The sequence below is a fragment of the Eulemur rufifrons genome, chromosome 16, assembly GCF_041146395.1.
Source record: "Eulemur rufifrons isolate Redbay chromosome 16, OSU_ERuf_1, whole genome shotgun sequence".
NCBI classification, from domain to species: Eukaryota; Metazoa; Chordata; class Mammalia; order Primates; family Lemuridae; genus Eulemur; species Eulemur rufifrons.
In genome coordinates, this window is record NC_090998.1 from 78,532,319 (window position 1) to 78,552,337 (window position 20,019).

Genomic DNA, 20,019 nt, shown 5'->3' on the forward strand with positions numbered 1-20,019 from the left:
AGTAATGAGATCTATTAACAAACATCTTTATTTATTTATTTATTTTGAGGCAGAGTCTCACTCTGTTGCCCAGGCTAGAGTGCTGTGGCGTCTGCCTAGCTCTCAGCAACCTCAAACTCCTGGGCTCAAGCAATCCTTCTGCCTCAGCCTCCCGAGTAGCTGGGACTACAGGCATGTGCCACCATGCCTGGCTAATTATATATATATATATATATATATATATATTTTTTTTTTTTTTTTTAGTTGCCCAGCTAATTTCTTTCTATTTTTATTAGTAAAGATGGGGTCTCGCTCTTCCTCAGGCTGGTCTTGAACTCCTGAGCTCAAACGATCCTCCCGCCTCGGCCTCCCAGAGAGCTAGGATTACAGGTGTGAGCCACCATGCCCAGCCAACAAACATCTTTAAATAATGAATAGAAAGGCCTCACGATCAACTCTCTACATCCCTTCTCTCTATCTGAAATAGCACTTTTAGATTTATGAATTTTTAAAGATCATTGTTTCTCCTGCATGCACATCCAAATAGAGCAACACATTATAAAGTATTTGTAAATAAAAATGGATTCATTTGCTGCTGCATTGAAGGAAAAAACAGAAAAGAAAAATGAATGGATTCATAGGAGAGAAAATTCCCTAAGGTGCTAATAAACATATTCAATCTCATTAGATGTCAGAAAAATTCATATTAAAATAATGAGATACCATTTGGGGGAAAATATTTGGGGAAATATTTAAAAGATTGATAACACCCAGTGCTAACAAGGATATGGGGCAATGGACATTGCCATATATTGTGGTTAGGAATTTGAGTTACTATAAGTTTGAGAAAAGAAATGTATCCATATGTATTAAAATTAAAAATACACATACTCTTTTATCTAGGAATTGTTCTTTCCGGAGTCTCTCCTAAATAAATGAAAGCACTAGAATATAAGAATATTTATACAAGGATGCCTATGGCAGCATTATTTAGGCAAAATATTGGAAGCAACCTGAATGTCCAATGATACAGAAAAAATGGAAAATTTGTGGTATACCTGCACTGTTAAAAATAATGAATTAGTGCTGTATGTATTGACTTTGAGTAATAATCATGATATAGTGAGGGAAATAAACATCTTGCACTGTAATGTATATAGTTCAATTCATTCGAATTTTTAAAAAGGAAAAAGCACAAGCCTTACATATGTGCAAATACATTTGTACGCAACAGAGAAAGGCGTGGAAAGATACACTTCAACTCACACCGTTAGTTACCTTGAGGTTGGAGGAGGGAGCCTGGCGAGATTTGTAGTGGGTGAGGGCATGGAAGGTGAGAATTTTTTTTATTGTATTGTTTGGTTTGTGGCAAAAAAGCAGGTATTTCTTTTGAGGTTTGCAAAGAAAATCAAAGTGTCAAGAAAAAGACCTCTAGGTGTTGGTGGCTGTAGAGAAACTGGTATGTTGGCAGATAATTGGGGCCTTGAGAATCAGCAGAATAGCTGTGGTGAGAAGGGAATGGATTATACTCACTTTGGGAATAGCTACCTCTCTTCTCCCCATGACTTCCTTCCTTTAAAAAAACACACACAGACAAATGTTTCCTAGGAGTGCTATAGAAAACCTGGGTGGCTAAAAATGAGTGAATTGTTAAGCAAACCATAAAGTACTAAGTAACAGTGCAATGGAATAGTAAAGGCCAGGACCACTGGTACCTGCTGGGTGTGTGTTTGAGTTCTGGTGCTGCTGGCTGCTGGCTGTGTGGCTGTGAGCACATTGCTTTTCTTTGAGCTTTAGTGTCTTCATCTAGAAATGGCAATTAACAATAGTGTCTAGCTCATAGATTTGCTCTGAGGATCAAATGAGATATGCATATCATTAAGATGACTACTACCTTTTTACAACTTATAAAATGAATGAGTAAATGAATACATGAACGTAGAACTCTACAAGATACTAAGTGAAAGGGCAGACTAGGACATGTGTGCTTGATCTTAACTATGTAAAAAGTACTCACGCAATGATTAAAATAAAAAGATCATAAAATTTTGTAAAGGCCAGTAGTCAGTATTTTAACATTGAGTTGTTTATCTCTTTAATTTGATTGCGACTTTATTTTAAAGGTGGTGAATTATCTAATTATGTAATAGCTTAAGTTTAGAGTCTACTCTTTGACAATAAAAAATAATGTTTTGCAGTATGCTTGGGACAAGTATTCTATCTCACGCATGCTCTCTACAGACACACACACACACACACACACACACGCACGTACACACACACACTCACCTACCAGAATAGCCCCACAGTCCCCAGGCTGCTCATCAAGCTTGTGGCTGGCACTTGCAGTCTTACCAAAAATATAGAGTCGTCTAGGATGTCTTGCCAGAAGAACCAAGACCCAGGCTGGCTGAGGCATTTGGAGTAGCTTCACTCAAGATGGAGATTGAAAGGCAAAGAGTATACAGATACTGTGCACTTATGCAGGAAAACTATACAAGCCTGGTAAAACAAACAGATAAACAAAGAAGCCCCAGCTCCTTAGCGGAGCAGATGAGGCCCCTCAGAACCTGGCCCAGCTGCCTTGCAGTCTCCAAGCCAGGCAGGGCCCAAGGCCCGACCACACACCCCTTGCTGCGGCCAAACCAGCCCTCTGGCCAGTCCCTGCTCTAATGGCCCCAGTGCACATGCCTCCATGCCCTTGCCCGGGCTGCTTCCTCTGTCGGGAACGTCCTCCACACCCTTCAGGCTTCTCTGGCAAACTTTCCCTGATCATTCTCTTCTCTCCTTTCCAGGAAGATGGAATCACTGTCTGCTGTGCACGGCACTGGGTGCGTTTCTCCTCCAGAGCACCTACCACCCCGGGCTGGAACTGTTGGGTCTTATAATGTGGTGCTCCTAACTAGAGTATCATCGCTACTCATTTTTTGTTCTCCTTCACACAGCACAGTAAATAGCAGGCATCTAAAACCTGATCTGTTGGTTGGCAAGAACTGTAAAATACATGGAGAGTGAAAACAGAAAAAATAATCACTTACTCAGTGACATCCAAGGACAATTGAATCCAGCATCTCATTAGTATACAACCAACTAACACAGAATTAAGTATAAACCTAGGTCATGTTCAGACATCACCCAGAGAAACACAAAAAACACAAAAAGAACTGTGATAATAATTTCACCTAATTTTATCTCTGCTTTCCACAAGCTCAAACGTAGTAATATACACTTCTTTGATGTCAATTTTTTTCTTTTCTTCCCTATTTTACTATTCTTTTTTTTCCCCATCCATTTTATTCACAAATGAATTGACCACATGTTTGACCATAGATTTGGTCAAATACATTTTGATTAAGTGCCTAAGTATTTTCTTAGCCCTGTGCTATGGGAATACAAGCGTTCATATGATGTAACTTCTTTTTTTTTTTTTTTTTTTTTCTTATTTATTTCTTTTATTTTTTTCGCACCTGATGTAACTTCTTCAGCATTCAGGTTTAGAATCTTGGCTCCAGCACTTAGCAGCAGAATAAGCTTTGGGGGAAACACTTAATCTCTCTGACCCACAGTTTTCTAATCTGTAAAATGAGTCATTTCTCTAGGGTTATCATGATCTCTCAGCAGCATGTGGTATCCTTGACCTTCCTTCCTTTAAAATCTTCAGCTTCTACATCATTCTCTACTTGCTTTCTTTTTAGTTCACAAGTCTCTACTCCTCAGTCTCCTCTTATGATCTCTGGTCTGTCTCTAAATTTGGAGAGTCTCAGAGTTTGTTCCTGGGCCCACTTTCCCGTGTAGCAGCATAATTTCCTTAGGACGTCTCATCTGGACCCCTGTTTCAATTAACATTCCAATGACTTCCAAATCACTATCTCCAGCATTGAACTCTTCCCTGAATGAATTCTAGACTCACATTTCCTGGTTCACAGATGGCCATCTTCTTGTACCCTCACAGGGCAGAAAGAGGAGAGAGGGAGCAAGCTCGTGTCTCTTCTCGTAAGGGCCCTAATCCCATTCAGGAAGGCTCCACTCTCATGACCTAATCACCTCCCAAAGTCCCCACCTCCTGATATCATCACATTGGGGGTTGGGATTTCAACATATGAATTGGGGAGGGGCATACACATTTAGTTAATAACATTACTCCTCTGCTCAGAACGTTCCAACAACTTTCCTTTATACTTAGAAGAGACTCCAAGTGTTTCCCAACCTACAAAGTGCTGTAGGATCTGGCCCCTAAGCATCATGCCCACCTTGTTTTCTAACTGCCCCTTGTCTCCCACTAAACTCTAGTCACACTGACTTCCTGCGGTGCCCTACCATTGCCCCCATTTAGGGACTTTGCATTCTCTGTTGCTTCTGCCAGAAATGGGCATCTTCTAGGGGTGGGGAGTATGGATGAGGTTGTAACACTAATAAATACAGAAAGGGGAGGTTCCATACATACCCATCTCTGCATAGAGTTGCATTGGAAGAAGCAAAAATCAACAGCCCTCCTCCCAAAATTCTAAAAGTCTTCCACTTTTTGCTTGCGTCTTTCAAAGAACACTCAAAAGAATCTAAATGTATATTTCACAACAGCACCTATTAAAATCCTCTTTCCTGTCCAATCCATCTCCTTTGTACTCTGTTGTTGCAAACCTTTCTCCACCATCTCCAGATCTTTCTCCAACATCCATTCCCAGAATGTTTTCTCCTCACTTTAGTTCCTGCTTCCTCCATCCTCCATTTATTTCTCCTTGGGATTCACCCTTTCTTCTTTGGATTCCATAAGCAAGAATCTTTCCTCTTTAGGGCTTTGGGAGGAGGGAGAATTCCCTTTGGCAGGCCAGGGAGGAAAGGAAAGCTGTGGATACTCTCACATGACTTTCTATTTGGTTTCATCACAAGGATGTTTGGCAACCTGTAGGAAAGAATGTGTCAGAGTCAAATGTAGGAGGAGACACCAAGTTAGGAATAGAAAGGCACATGGCAGGTGGGTTCGCCAGAGTAGAGGGGAGGAAGCGGTGACCCAACAACTTGATTGTAACTTAAAATACTTTCTCTACTGTATTGATATGTTTTTTGGATGTTACTCATGCAGTAGAATTTGCACAGCTGCTAAATAAATTCTATCCACGAATATGAGGTGATTTGATATCTTTGGAGAAGATATCATTGCTTAAATGTTAAAGTGCCACACACAAAAGTAAATTATTGAAGAATCAAATCAAGAACAGACATTTCACTGGCTTTTGCTCAAAACGTATGAACAAGCTCCTTGTTAGGAGGGGGAGATAAGATGAGAGACCCAGGGTGTTAGCTGGCTTATGTTTTCTCTGACGTTCAGAATACAGGCGTGGAGCCTGACAATCTGGAATCAGAGCTCATCTCCACCACTTACCAGCTGTGTGTCCTTGGGAAAAATATTTAAACTTTTATTCCTGAGTTTTTTCATCTGTAAAATGAGGATAATAACATAGGATTGATGTACTCAATAAATTGTTGTACCAGTAATATTATTACATTATCCCTGAGATAGAGAGTTGACAATGGTTTTTTTCTTCTTCTTCTTTTTTCTTTTCTTTTCTTTCTTTCTTTCTTTCTTTTTTTTTTTTTTTTTTTTTTTTTGAAACAGTCTCTCTCTGTCACCCAGGCTAGAGGGCAGTGGCGTCAGCCTAGCTGACTGCAACCTCCAACTCCTGGGCTCAAGCAATCCTCCTGCCTCTGTCTCCCAAGTAGCTGGGACTACAGGCGGGAGTCACCACACGGAGCTGATTGTTCTATTTTTAGTAGAGACAGGGTCTCGCTCTTGCTCAGGCTGGTCTTGAACTCCTGACCTTAAGTGATCCTTCCTCCTCAGCCTCCCAGAGTTCTAGGATTATAGGAGTAAGCCACCGCATCCGGCCAGTTTTCTTCTTACATTAAACATTTTGATGATATAGAATTTGAACATTATAATTAAATCTGAATCAGATGAGGAAAAAAAGCAAAGGGGTTGTTGGAAGAAATTTTCATTTGACTGAGTTGGCATTAGGTGGGATAATAGAATCATAATATGTTACAAGCAAAAGGAGCACTACAGATTTTTGGCTAGGTATTCACTGAAACCATTAGCACTTCGTATATCAGAAACTAACCCTGTGAGTGAGGCAGTTTGAGCCTATATTTATAACTGCTTTGGAAGTCTGCTGCTGAGATGAAAGATCCTTGTTCATTTGGCATCTTAGTCAAGTTCAGGCAATGGAAGGAAAGGGTGAAAGACTCTAGTTAACTAGTGCTAATCTAAGACAGGGCTTGGGATCGATGTCTTAACTTGTCGCAGAGATGTTTTCCGGAGCGGCTACCAAGTAATGTTGAACTTGGAGGGATGTAAATATTGTCCAACTATTATATTGCTTGTTTATTCTTTTTTAAGTGTTTGCCTCTATTATTAAAGTTATTCTCCTGTATCTGTTATGGGAAAGGCTTGAAGGCTTGAATGTTCTTGAATTGCTTACCTGCAAGGAAAATGGGCTTCGGGCATGTGTTCTTGGTAATGCTAGTTTTCCTTTTCTAAATTAAACTCGCACTAGTACCCAGAGCAGTGCTATGATGACAAAATTGGCTAAAACCAAGCGTAACTAGAGTTATTAAGATTTTCTTACTGTACCTGTTACCAGCTAACTCGGACTGTATACGTTGTCAGTCCTGCCTGATGTTTCCCTAGGCAGACCACTGTATATGCCACAGGCAAACAGGGCCAGATGAATTTTGGAACACTGTGGTGTTTTTGGAGATAGGTAAAGGAAAATAATGGACAGACCCCCTTCACTTGCCTGTCGATTGGGGTTTCACAGTTGCATCAGATTCCGGGCACTTGAAACACTTTACTCTCATCTGCAATAGGATGAGGCAAGGAGAGGTTCTTTGTTCAGGGTTCAAGTGCTCTCGTGACCATCCCAAAATAACTCTGAGTGTAATACAGTAGGGCCTCACGTAACTACACCCACAAGCCTTGAACCTCTCATCACTGTTACCCCAATTGTTCTCTCCTCCCCTCTTAGGCAAGCCAGGCAGTTGAATAAAATTTTCTGTCAATATTCAGAGTTGCATAAACTCCCTATTTTTGCTTTTCTAAATCCACTAGGAGTCTCCCTGTAAGTTACAGACAAAAGTATATAAGCTAGAGTCATCAAGCACTTCTTTTCCAAATAAGTTTTCCTAGTGGAAAGCTGTTGTCCACTCAGATTCCAATCAGATCAAACCAATCTTCACAGTTGGTTTCTTTTCATCAAAAAATCTTGTTTTTGTAATTTGCCAGATTTTGCAAGAATTGTGACTTTTCAAGTAGCCTTTTATTCATGAGGCGTGTGTGCAACCATTCAGTGTGTATTAGTTCCATTAGCCAAGTTATTGTGCTGAGTTGAGCATTAAAGAAATCTGATCGTTTCCTTGGTCTCTATTTTGGAAGATGCTGGAGCTTTATCCTTGGTGACAGCATGTAAACAATATTTAAACAAGGCTAACAAAGAGAAAGGGTTGAGATGGGAAGGTAAAACTGCAAACATTTTGTTTTAAATTACATCAAGATGCAAAAGAGATGAAAAATAGGACATTACTTTAAAACTGGGCAGTTCTTAGAGTTATTGTAACAACATAGAGAAACAGCACATAAAATACAGGCATATAGAACAGTATGAAATTGACACAGAAAGGAAGGAAATACACCAAGAATATTGAATGCTTGAGTAATGGAATTTCAGATGATTTACTTTTTCTTTTCTATATTGCATGGAATTAAATTTCTATAGTTTTTCTATATCTTATGCATATCTACATGACTTTACATAATCTTTGCCATCTTATGCAAGTGCTTTTTGTGGAACAAATTACTAGACAAGGAAGTGTCTATATAAACCAAGTTTTTGTTTTTTTTGTTTTTTTTTTTTTTTTTTTGAGACAGAGTCTCACTCTGTTGCCCAGGCTAGAGTGAGTGCCGTGGCGTCAGCCTAGCTCACAGCAACCTCAAACTCCTGAGCTCAAGGGATCCTCCTGCCTCAGCCTCCCGAGTAGCTGGGACTACAGGCATGCACCACCATGCCCGGCTAATTTTTTCTATATATATTTTTAGCTGTCCATATAATTTCTTTCTATTTTTTTTAGTAGAGATGAGGTCTCACTCTTGCTCAGGCTGGTCTCGAACTCCTGAGCTCAAACGATCCGCCCACCTCGGCCTCCCAGAGTGCTAGGATTACAGGCATGAGCCACCGCACCAGGCCTAAACCAAGTTTTTTTTAAGAAAAGTATAAACCATTTTTATTTTAGAAATGTATAAAATTTAAATAATAAATATTACATAGATAATATTTTACAATTTTGTTATTTGCCTTTGAAAATTATTTTTGTTGGTTTTCTTTTATCTTGGTTACAAATGGTGCATGGTATAAAAAATGAAAACTGTTAATTCTTTAATGAACAATCCTCCATATTATTGTTAATAAGTAATAAAACAGGGTTATATTATAATACTGTTCTGCAACTTGCTTATTTCCCTTGATATATCTCTAACATATTAGTTCATGTCAATATGTGTAACTCTATTCATTTTGATGGCTATAAGTGATCTTGTATGTGTCATTTCATTGTGTAGCAAATACATATATAATATATTTATTCAGACCCCTCATTATTGAACACTGGGCTCATTTTCTTCCTTGGTCTTTTCTTTCTTTCTTTTTTTCTTTCTTTCTTAGATAGAGTCTCACTCTGTCGCCCAGGCTGGAGTGCAGTGACGTCATCATAGCTTACTGCAGCCTCTAACTCCTCGGCTCAGGCAACCCTCCTGCCTCCCAAATTGCTGAAACTGCAGGAACACGCTACCATGCCTGGCTAATTGTTTTATTTTTTGTAGAGACAGGGTCTTGCTATGTAGCCCAGGCTGGCCTTGAACTCCTGGCCTCAAGGGATCCTCCCACCTCAGCCACCTGAGTAGCTGGGATTACAGGCGTGAGGCACTGTGCCCAGCCTCATTTCTTTAGTAATTTCAAACAGTACCACAGTGAACAAACATCCTTGTATGTAAACTTTATCGTCTTGTACACAGACTTTTGTAGAGTAAATTTTTAGAAATGGGGATGTAAGTTTCCCAATCAGACTGGGGCATAGGTTAGATAGCTTTTCCAACTTATCACAACCACAGGATAATGATTTGCAGATCCTGTAAATGCCTGTATATCCTGCAGACTATGTTGACACTACATTTTGTTGGAAAGATGCAAAGTGTGACTTCTTTTCAGTTTCTTCACCAGTAGATGGCACCTAGTCTTCCTTTCCGTTTGACTAAAATCCCCCCTAACTTCAACGCATTCCCAGCATGTCACTGAGCCTGCACTAACCCAGCAATGACTACATCACATACAAATGCTCCTGTCTCATTCCTCTTATCCCATGTTTGTATTGTTCTGGTTCCAGGACGCTGATACTTTAAGCCCAAGGCTCTAACTTGAGCAGGAAGAGTTTATTTTGGGATGAAGAATCTTCCCCCATAGGAAGGCCTCTCAACCAGTGTCTCTCTTTCTCTGTCTTTAGAAACCAGGAAATTCTGGAGGAGAAAACTGGTTTTCTGCATCTGCACAATTGCTTCTTTCTTTCAGAAAATATCACACTTTTATGTTGGTCACATTTGCTCATTTATAGAGGGGGACACAGAGTTGTTGGGATGTTAAGGGGTCACGCTGAGAGTGGTTTTAGTCAATTATGCTCAGGAAAATGACCCTATAAATCTCCTTAAGTATGTAGAGTTGATGGGATAAATATATACATAGTATCCATTTCATCAGAACTATAAATATATATGTTTAAAATGGCCAAAGAGGAAGGAAGAAACCACAATCTATGATTTTAAAAAATGTGATGACACATCATTTTGTTTTGGGTTGAAACAACACTCCATGTGCAGGTGTTAGTTTTCTTTAAAAAATAATCAGAAAAGGTCAGTGTAAGAGTTTACTATTCCGTCTTTAAAAAAAAAAAAACATTTGATCAAAGTGAATATAAATTTTTCCTACAAAAACATTAGTATGACCTTGAATAAAACCTTCAAGAGAAATATGGGAGAGAACTGAGTCATTCGTGATTTGCCCTTTCTGTAAATAAGGCAACGTCTCAACAGAGCTCTTGTCTCAAAGAACAATTCAAACACATTAGATTCTCTCAGAGTAGATAAAGCTAAGCTTTTGGGTTTGGCAGGAAAGGAAAAATAACAATTGATAAATCTGGCCAACTGTGCCATGTAGCACTGTGAAAATTCTTTGGGGCCTCTGGGGGAGATTTGATGCTATGACATATAAGGTTTCTTACCATCACTGTAACTTGCAAACGTATAGTCCTTAAAAAATATCTAGACATTCTTCCCCTCTTCATCTTTCCCTTTCAAACTCAAATAGAGGATTTAATCTTAGAGTCTATTGTAACAGAATATTTCATAAACAATTTGATAGGAACCAATAACTACAAAAATCTCTCTTTTGTTCTAAGTTAGCTGAATACATTATTAGGCTGACCCTTTTCCCTTAGAATATCATGACATTGATATTGGGGGGAAAATAAATAGTAAATTTCTTAATTTTTTTTTTTTTAAGTTTGGTTTATTTTTTTATTTTATTTATTTATTTTTTTTTTTGAGACAGAGTCTCACTCTGTTGCCCGGGCTAGAGTGCCACGGCGTCAGCCTAGCTCACAGCAACCTCAGACTCCTGGGCTTAAGTGATCCTACTGCCTCAGCCTCCCAAGTAGCTGGGACTACAGGCATGCGCCACCATGCCCGGCTAATTTTTTCTATATATATTTTTACTTGGCCAGATAATTTCTTTCTATTTTTAGTAGAGACGAGGTCTCACTCTTGCTCAGGCTGGTCTCGAACTCCTGACCTCGAGCGATCCACCCGCCTCGGCCTCCCAGAGTGCTAGGATTACAGGCGTGAGCCACCTCGCCCGGCCCATAAATTTCTTAATTTTAAAAGTTATATGATGTAGAATTATTTACACCCTTATTTATGCAATAAAATTTTCTTCTTTTTTAGCTACAATATTGTGTTTTTTAAAAAATCTCCTTGTTCAGCCTAAGTTTGATGCAGTACCAAAATTCCATCTTAGTTTAACTTGAGATTTTAAAGGAAGATAATATGATAACTTTGGTAGGAAATGGGGAAGAAACTGATTTTTGTGTGACTTAGGAACCGAATAAGACACTCGATACTCAGGTTTGTATTAAGCTTTTTAAAAATAATCACAAAACTGTTCCGTGCAGGATTCCTTTTATATCAACTTTCTTGGTATATTTAGTGATGGTTATTAGATCTTTAGCTACTTGACAAAGAAGCTGATGTGTCAATGAACAGGCACAAATGAAGAATAGGCCTTTTGACATTATCAAGTTAATGAAATGGTATTATATTTACAGTGGCCATTCAGACCTACCTCCATTCTATAAAGTAAGCTATACCTATAGAAATAATTTCTCTGGACCAACCAACCACAGCCACTCAGTCCTTGAAAGTTTAAAATGGGTGAATGACTCGAATAGACGTTTCTCCAAAGAAGACATACAAATGAAATTTGCTTTTGCCTTCTGTGAAATGGTGATGGTAATTTTTCAAGGATATTATAAGAATTAAATGGAATTATGTATGTAGAATGTAAGCATCAAATAAAATAATGTATGCAAAATGCTCAGTACAACATTTAACTCACAGTAAGTGGTCAAGAAATAGTAGATATTTCTATTTTAACCATCTTTACCCGACTGGCAAAATGAACTTCCTCCTTTTATCCCTCAAAAAAACCATACTTACTGATGCCCCTAGCACCCTGGACTACCCTTAAGTACACTGGCCGCCTTCTCCTACCAGTTGAGTTAGAGGCTTATCAAGAGTATTGTTTGTTCCCAAATCTGTTTATGCCGGCTATTCTTGTTACTGGAATTTAATTAAATATTAAGCAAAGGGATGAAATATGAATGTAGAGAGTTGTTTCTATGAAAATTAGGTTGAATGCATGAATAAACTCAAATTGCAAAAAAAAAAAAGTCAAAGTATGTGTGATAAAGCAACTAACAGTAACAGACTTAGGGAACTGTAAAAGTCTAGAATAATTCTGGGCACAGATTAATTTAAATGTGCCTTTAAATTCTGGCTCTACTTCTATTCTTTTTTGGCTCTACTTTTGAGAAACAAATATTGGATGTCATTTATGTAATAAAGATAACAAGGATCTCTAATCAGCATATCTCACAAAGAAAAGGACTGGGTCTTACATCAAAAGATTGATGACTGCATGGACATTTATAGAGTTAACATTAAAAATGGCACGTATCATTTTTTTGATTATCAGATATTTTTGATTAACACACCATCTTATCATATTGGATAAAAGGGCTTTTACTAATTAACCTCTTCCCTCTTTCAGACCTTTATGGAAAAAATTTAGAATTCCCTAACTGGAATTATAGAACAGACCTAAACTGCATGGGAGTTGGCCAAGGTTCTAGGTGGAGGGCTCAAGATGACATGGAAACTGTAGAATTTTAAAAATGCTATTGGTCCAGCCTGGTCAACATAGCCAAACCCTGTCTCTACAAAAAAAAAAAAAAAAAATAGTCCATGTGGTGGCGTGTGCCTGTAGTCCTAGCCATTTGAGAGACTGAGGCAGGAGGAACTCTTGAGCCTGGAGTTTGCAGCTGTAGTGAGCTATGATTGCACCACTGCACTCTAGCCTGGGTAGCAGAGCGAGACTCTGTCTCTAAATTAAAATAAAATAAAAATAAAATAAAAAACAAACAAATACAAAATAAATAAAATTTAAAAATTAAAAAGCAAAAATGCTGTTGGAGATTTAGGTCATTTATGTAAGATACATTGAGAGTATGAATCTGTCGACCTTGTACTTGGGAATATGCCCCAGGAGACAAGTCATATACAAGCAAAGATATATGCATGTAATTTATGATAATCTCCCTTTGTCCCTGAGAGAAGAAATGATCATGGTGTTATTGAGGAAACAGACTTAGTAGAGCTTGGAGGATGATGGAGTCACTGAGGAATCCAATTTTCCAGCTTGGATGATTGGGTTGAAGGTGGACTATTTATGCTGATAAGGAAGATGGAAGAAATGACAGCCATGCTATGTGGCTAATGCAACTTTGACTCTAAGAGATCTTTTATGCAGGTGGAAACATACTCTGCTTCAACCGACAAAAGAAATCATATCTGCCATCTTGAATAGTCTCATGGTGTCGCCAACAAACCATCATAGACCAACAATGAAAAGATGGCATCAGCAACAATGAGCTGATATTGAAAAAGTGCTCAATACATCCCACCACCATGAGGGTAATACTGTGGTGAACTGCCATGAGCTGAACTGTTTACTTGTGTGTCTCTCCAGAAAACTATAAGTTTTTTTTTTTTTTTTTTGAGACAGAGTCTTGCTTTGTTGCCCTGGCTAGAGTGAGTGCCGTGGCGTCAGCCTAGCTCACAGCAACCTCAAACTCCTGGGCTTAAGCGATCCTACTGCCTCAGCCTCCCAAGTAGCTGGGACTACAGGCATGCGCCACCATGCCCGGCTAATTTTTTCTATATATATTTTTACTTGGCCAGATAATTTCTTTCTATTTTTAGTAGAGACGGGGGTCTCGCTCTTGCTCAGGCTGGTCTCGAACTCCTGACCTTGAGCGATCCACCTGCCTCGGCCTCCCAGAGTGCTAGGATTACAGGCGTGAGCCACCGCGCCCGGCCAGAAAACTATAAGTTTTTAAAGGTAACACTAGATCTTCCTCACTGCTGAATATGCAGTGGTAACACTGTACTAGGCCCAGAGGATGTGCTCAATGAATTGGTGTTGAGCTGAATTGAATTGAAGTCCCCTAAGGATGTGCTATAGAATCTTGGTTATCTCGGAAGACTGTAATTGAATCAAATGACAAGAAAGAGACGCTTCCTATGCATGGAAGGATTAGGGTGCTATGTAGGCTTCTGTATGCCAAAAAGATTATTCCAAAGTTTACTCTGGAATACACAATAGGTATTACATTTATTATAACTACATATTCATAAACCTAGCTTTTAAATTCAGTTCACAAATCTAATTATTGTAGTTTTACCTCTGGCAAATTTTAGCCATCACTTTTAAGGAGGTATAATAATACTGTTCCATTGACAAACCTAGTTAGCTAAAGCTAAATTATCTTGCTAAAATAGTACAATACTCCAATAGGCTAAACTTTATAAATTTAATATGCTTGTTTTCTTTTAAACATCTTACTTTTGTGAGTTAAATGAATCCTTATATACTTAACTCTCATGTATGTGTGCAAGTGTGTAAAATAAACTTCTCTGAGATGTGCTAATGCTGCCCATAAACTCAGTAAGATTTCAACTTAAAATACAAGTCTAAATTAATTACACCTTTTATATTTATTTATTTATTTATTTATTGAGTCAGAGTCTTACTCTGATGTCTAGGATGGAGTGCAGTGGTGCCATCATAACTCACTGTAGCCTCAAACATCTGGGCTTGAGCAATCTTCCTGCCTCAGCCTTCTGAGTAGCTGGTACTACAGATGTGCACCACCACACCTGGTTAATGTAAAAAAAATTTTTTTTGTTGAGATGGGGTCTCACTATGTTGCCCAGGCTGGTCTCAAACTCCTGGCCTCAAAAGATTCTTTTACCTCAGCCTCCCAAATTGGGATTACAGGTATGAGCCATCATGCCTGGCCAATTGCCATTGTACTCCACAGCCACCCTGAGCTCCTCTTTCTAGCCACTGTGTTTTGGGCTTTGAAACTTGAAAAGAGTTTGTCCTCTAACTTGCATCACCTAATTCTCTATTTCCACATCTCTGCAACTCCAGACCAACTCCAAACCAGGCTGATCACTTGCCTGCATTTTGTGTTTCTTCAGCTTTTAAGCAATGTGTGTTTAGGTTTCTCATTTATATCAAAGACTTTTAGATGTGAATATACATAAATGTTTTTCCATTTAACTTGAAATACATTGAACTTGATGGGGTCCTAAGATATGACAATGCTGTCTATTTTCCTTGATGAACACTAAGGTTGATATAACTTTCAAGAATATTTAAAATGATACCTATGACTTTCTCTTACTTGTGATCCTAACCCACGAAATCATTCTATTCATACATCCTTGAAAACTAATATGCTAAGACTCTTATTTGTGGACCCTTCCCCTTCATAATTGATAGATAGACACTCTGAAAGTCCATTACAGACTTCGCTAATTAATCACTACATTTTCCTCACTTAACCCAAATATGATTCAGAGTCAAATATTGTTGCAGGTGGCCACCACAGAGACCTAGATAGAAAACCTCTGTCACCTACTTTGTCATGCTAAGGGAGCAATAAACACCTCAGGCTAGAATAAATATGTGTTCAAAGGAAAGATGTTCACCTAAATGTATTTGAGGAAGTATAGTTTAACGGTTAAGACCATGGATTCTGGAAAAATAACCTGTTTTCAAACAATGGCTCTACCTCTTTCTAACTGTGAGCTTTGGAAAATTATTTAACCTCCTTGTAGCTCAATGTCCTCACCTTAAAATGAAGATAACAGTAGTACCCATCTCATAGTGTTTTATGAGTATTAAATGAGATAATACATAAAAAAATTTGTAGCAGGATACTCTGGACACTGTAAATGTTTTCTAAATGACGATGATGATTTTCCTGAACTTTCTGGGAGAGAGCTGAGGGAGGAAGCACATCTCCAACTATTAGGCAAAATAAGGGCACTGGGGGTCGTCAGCAGCCGTCAGGGCAGCTGAGCAGTCCTAGGGTCTTTTCAGACAAAGGCACAGGGCAGAAAATAAATCAGAGCCCCAGAATCTCATCACACAGGCTACAAATAGCAGCTACAGCTGCAGACCGAGGGCTGGCCTTTACATGTCCACCATGCAGAAGGACTCCTGGTGGCAAACTGATCTTTTCTGTCACACCCACACAGAGTCAGCAATCACCCATAGAATAAACTCTGAATATTAAGGAGCCATTTTTAGTAGACTATAGCTTGATAATGCTCACTGGATGGGAACCAGAGTGTGGTGAATTTTGTATACTGATTAGATGTTCCTGTATGTGCCATAGATCTGAGGTCCCCAATCCCAGGTCGCCGCCAGGTACCAGGCCATAGCTTGTTAGCCGTGGGCCGCACATCACCACTTGAGCTCCACTTCTTCCCCGCCCTGCATCCATTTGTGGAAAAATTATCTGCCACGGAATTTAGGAACAGGGCTGCACAACAGGAGGTGAGTGGCCGGTGAGCGAGAGAAGCTTCGTCTGTATTTACAGCCGCTCCCCATCTCCGCATCACTACCTGAGCTCCGCCTCACAGCTCCCATCCCCCCAACCGTGGAAAAATTACCTTCCATGAAACCGGTCCCTGGTGACAAAAAGGTTGGGACCTCTGCCATAGATGATTCTGGATCATTAAGCTGCCAATAACATCCCCTGCCATCTGGTGAACACTTACCATGTTCAGACACTGTGCCAAGGACTCCACATGTGTTAGCTCATTTAATCCTCTCATGTCTCCATGGGGCAGGTATGATTATTGTCCCAGTCTTTAGAATAGGACGAACAAAAGATGGGAAAATAAGGCTCAGAGAAGTTAAATAATTTATCTAACATTCCAAGATTCTAAGTGTAAAGCCACGGCATAAATCCAGGCCTGTCTGACTCCAGCATCTCATCTCTTAAACACTTTGCTGGGTTGCCTTGAAATTACATTGACATCTTGCTCACAAATCATTTCATGTGTTTATTTCTCGTTACCTCAAAGAGTTCCCTTGGGGAGGGGCAGGGTGCTGCACTTGCTTGTTTTGTATCTCTAAGCTTTCAACACATAGCAGAAGGTGGGTAGAGACTCACAGATAGATTCTGACCAATGTTATGATGGAATAGGAGAGAGGGAGAAATTGATCAGGTCCCAATGATATAACTTCAAAGCCTTCTAAAAAAAAAAAAGTCTTGCCTCTCAACCTGTTTACGTTTTTTTTGATTACAAATAACTATTTATTATAAGCCATGAACCATCAAGATGATTAGGACAAGATCCTGCCTCAAGAATACTATAGTTTAGACTAGGTATTGCAAATTCAAATGCCCGCTTGGGCTAGGCAGGTAACACAAATGAGTGAAGTGGCCTGAGAAGCAAACTGGTGTGGTCTCTGTTGAGTTCCAGCCTATTGTTTCTACCTGAACTCATCATTGCCAAGAGAAGTTAGAAATTCGCATTTTATATAATTTTTATATTTTTTATATGAAACAAGTTTATGAGCCAAACAAAACTTATTTGCAAACTGGATTTAGCTCATAGGCTGCCATGTTGAGATTTTCATTTTAAACAATAAGACATACACGTAAATAGGAACAGTAGGAGGTAGACAAGACTGTAATTACTACCCGAGGAGGAAACATAAAGTGTTCAGAGAGGTCAGAGATTATTTCCAGCTGGAGCTTCAGAGAAGGTTTTGTGAGGGAAGTCATCTTTGAGTTTATTCTTCTAAAAGGGATCAACTTTGGAATCACTGTGATCATGGGTCAAGGTTAGGGACCTCTGAATGACACTGTACCTTGACTTCTGTGTTTTATTTTGTTTTGTTTCTTCATTTCTTACTGAAAGTAAATCTATCATAATGTGATCTATATTCACCAGACTTAGGAAAATTGTGGTGTTTTTCTGATAAGCACTATAAGCTAGATTAAAACTTAATAGAGTCCATAAATTAAGGGAGATTTTAAAGCAAAGGAACTGTCACTACTTGTAGCCCACTGTGTGGTGTGTGGTAGGACATGAAGCTTAAAAGAACATCTGAGTCTTGGAATGGATCCAGCAAAGGCACCAGGACTAATTTGGGAGATGAAGGGTATGTCTTATGAGGAGAGGCTTAGAGGGCTTAACATGCTTTAGCTTTAAAATAAGGCGGGTGAGCAGAGTTCTATTGATAGCCTGCAAGACTTCCAGTATGAACTTGTACTTGGTTGAGATAAAACTCAAAGTCACACTAAGGAATTTCAAGAAGGCAGTTTTTTTCTTCTTCATTTCAAGAACGATGAGCCCAGGAACATTTTGTGCAAGAAATTTTTAAAAAATGGAATGGATTTTCATAAGGAATTTGGGGGGACATCTTCAATTTTATCCACACACATTCACTGAATTGCTGAATTTAAAGATCAACTATTCATAATATCAGCTTATAATGTAGGAGATAGAAACACCACTGTCCTGGTGGCTACAAGTGCACGCAGCGCAAATTTTACACACACACACATACACAGACACACACACTGGAGCACAAAGAAAGAGAGAATAACTTCACTTAGTCATTACTTAACACAACCTTGCTAAAGTTTTGCAAATGCATGAAACCTTCACCACGTGGATCTCTTGTTCTTTCTTGTTTCACACATAACAAGGCAATTCCTGGCAGGGAGAAATGGTAGACCTAAGTATGTTAGTAATAATTCTGTGGTGTCATCCTTCAAATCTTAAATTACTTGACAACCTGCTTTTTTTTTTTTTTTTACTTATTTCATTTTGGATTCTAGACCTCTGCTTTTCATGACTTAGTTAAAACTCAAAAATCTCCACAAAATATGCATGGGAAAAAACTGGAAGGAAATATAACAATTTTAACAATTGTTATTATCTCTAACTGATTAAAATTTTAGTATTCAATATATAGAATATTCAGGTTCAGAAGTGGAGGTTCAGGATCAAGGTCAGAGGTGGGGCCTGGGAGTCATTCACACAGTAATAGCTGAAAATGTGAGAGGGGATTAGCTCACCAAGGGAGAGAATGTACACAGAGAGCAGAAAGCCAGGAGCTGAATCTTGGGGAAATTCTCCCGCAAGGGCCTAGGCAATGGAAGGGAGGGAAGCAGGAGAAAAGGCAGAGTCTGGCTACTGCCACTTAGATCCAGGAGCCCCTTCCCCTGTCATTGTCTTCCAAAATGGTCATCTAAACAGAAGTCTTAAGTTTGCTCACATACAGTCCATCCTCACATGGACTGAATTGGGTCCCCCCACCATAATTAATATGTTGAAGCCCTAACCCCCAATGTGATGATATTTGGAGATGAGGCCTTTGGGAGGTGATTAGGTTTAAAAGAAGTCACGAAGATGGGGCTCTCGTTATGGGATTAATGCCCTATTAAGATGATATACCAGGCCGGGTGCAGTGGCTCATGCCTGTAATCCTAGCACTCTGGGAGGCCGGGGCTTGATCTCAGGAGTTTCAGACCAGCCTGAGCAAGAGCAAGACCCTCTCTCTACTAAAAATAGAAAAAATTAGCCGGGCGTGGTGGTGGTGGATCGTGCCTATAGTCCCAGCTACTCGGGAGGCTGAGGCAGTGAGCTATGATGATGCCACTACACTCTAGCCAGGTGATAGAGCAAGACCCTATCTCCAAAAAGCAAAAGAAGATATACCAGAGAGCTCGCTCTCTGTCTCTCTCTTCCATGAGAGGACACAAAGAGAAGGTGGTGGTCTACAAGCCAGGAAGAGGGTCCTCACCAGAACCTGATCATGCTGGCATCCTGATCTCAGACTTTAAGACTCCAGAACTGTGAGAAATAAATTTCTGTTGTTTAAGCCATCCAGTCTATGGCATTTTGTTATGGCATCCCCAGCTGACTAATAACATCTTCTAAAATTTTTTTTGGATAAATTTTTATACATTTCCAAACTGATATTCAAAATTTTCTATCATAAGTTTAAATGGTTGCAAAGACTGTAATTTTCAACATTCTGTAAAAGTTGACAGTAAAAATAAAACTATATTTATTTTAAATGTCTCCCATGGAATAAAAATGTCATAGTGATATGATACCCACCATAATATATTAAAGATATATAAATAAGCTCTTTAACTGGAAATTTAACATTATTCCCTTCTCTCCCTGAATAAATATTTTCATTCTACTTCCCTCACTGGATTCCATTTCCATTCAATATAAAGTTTTGCCTTAAAATTTTTTAAAATTTCCACTTTATAATTTTC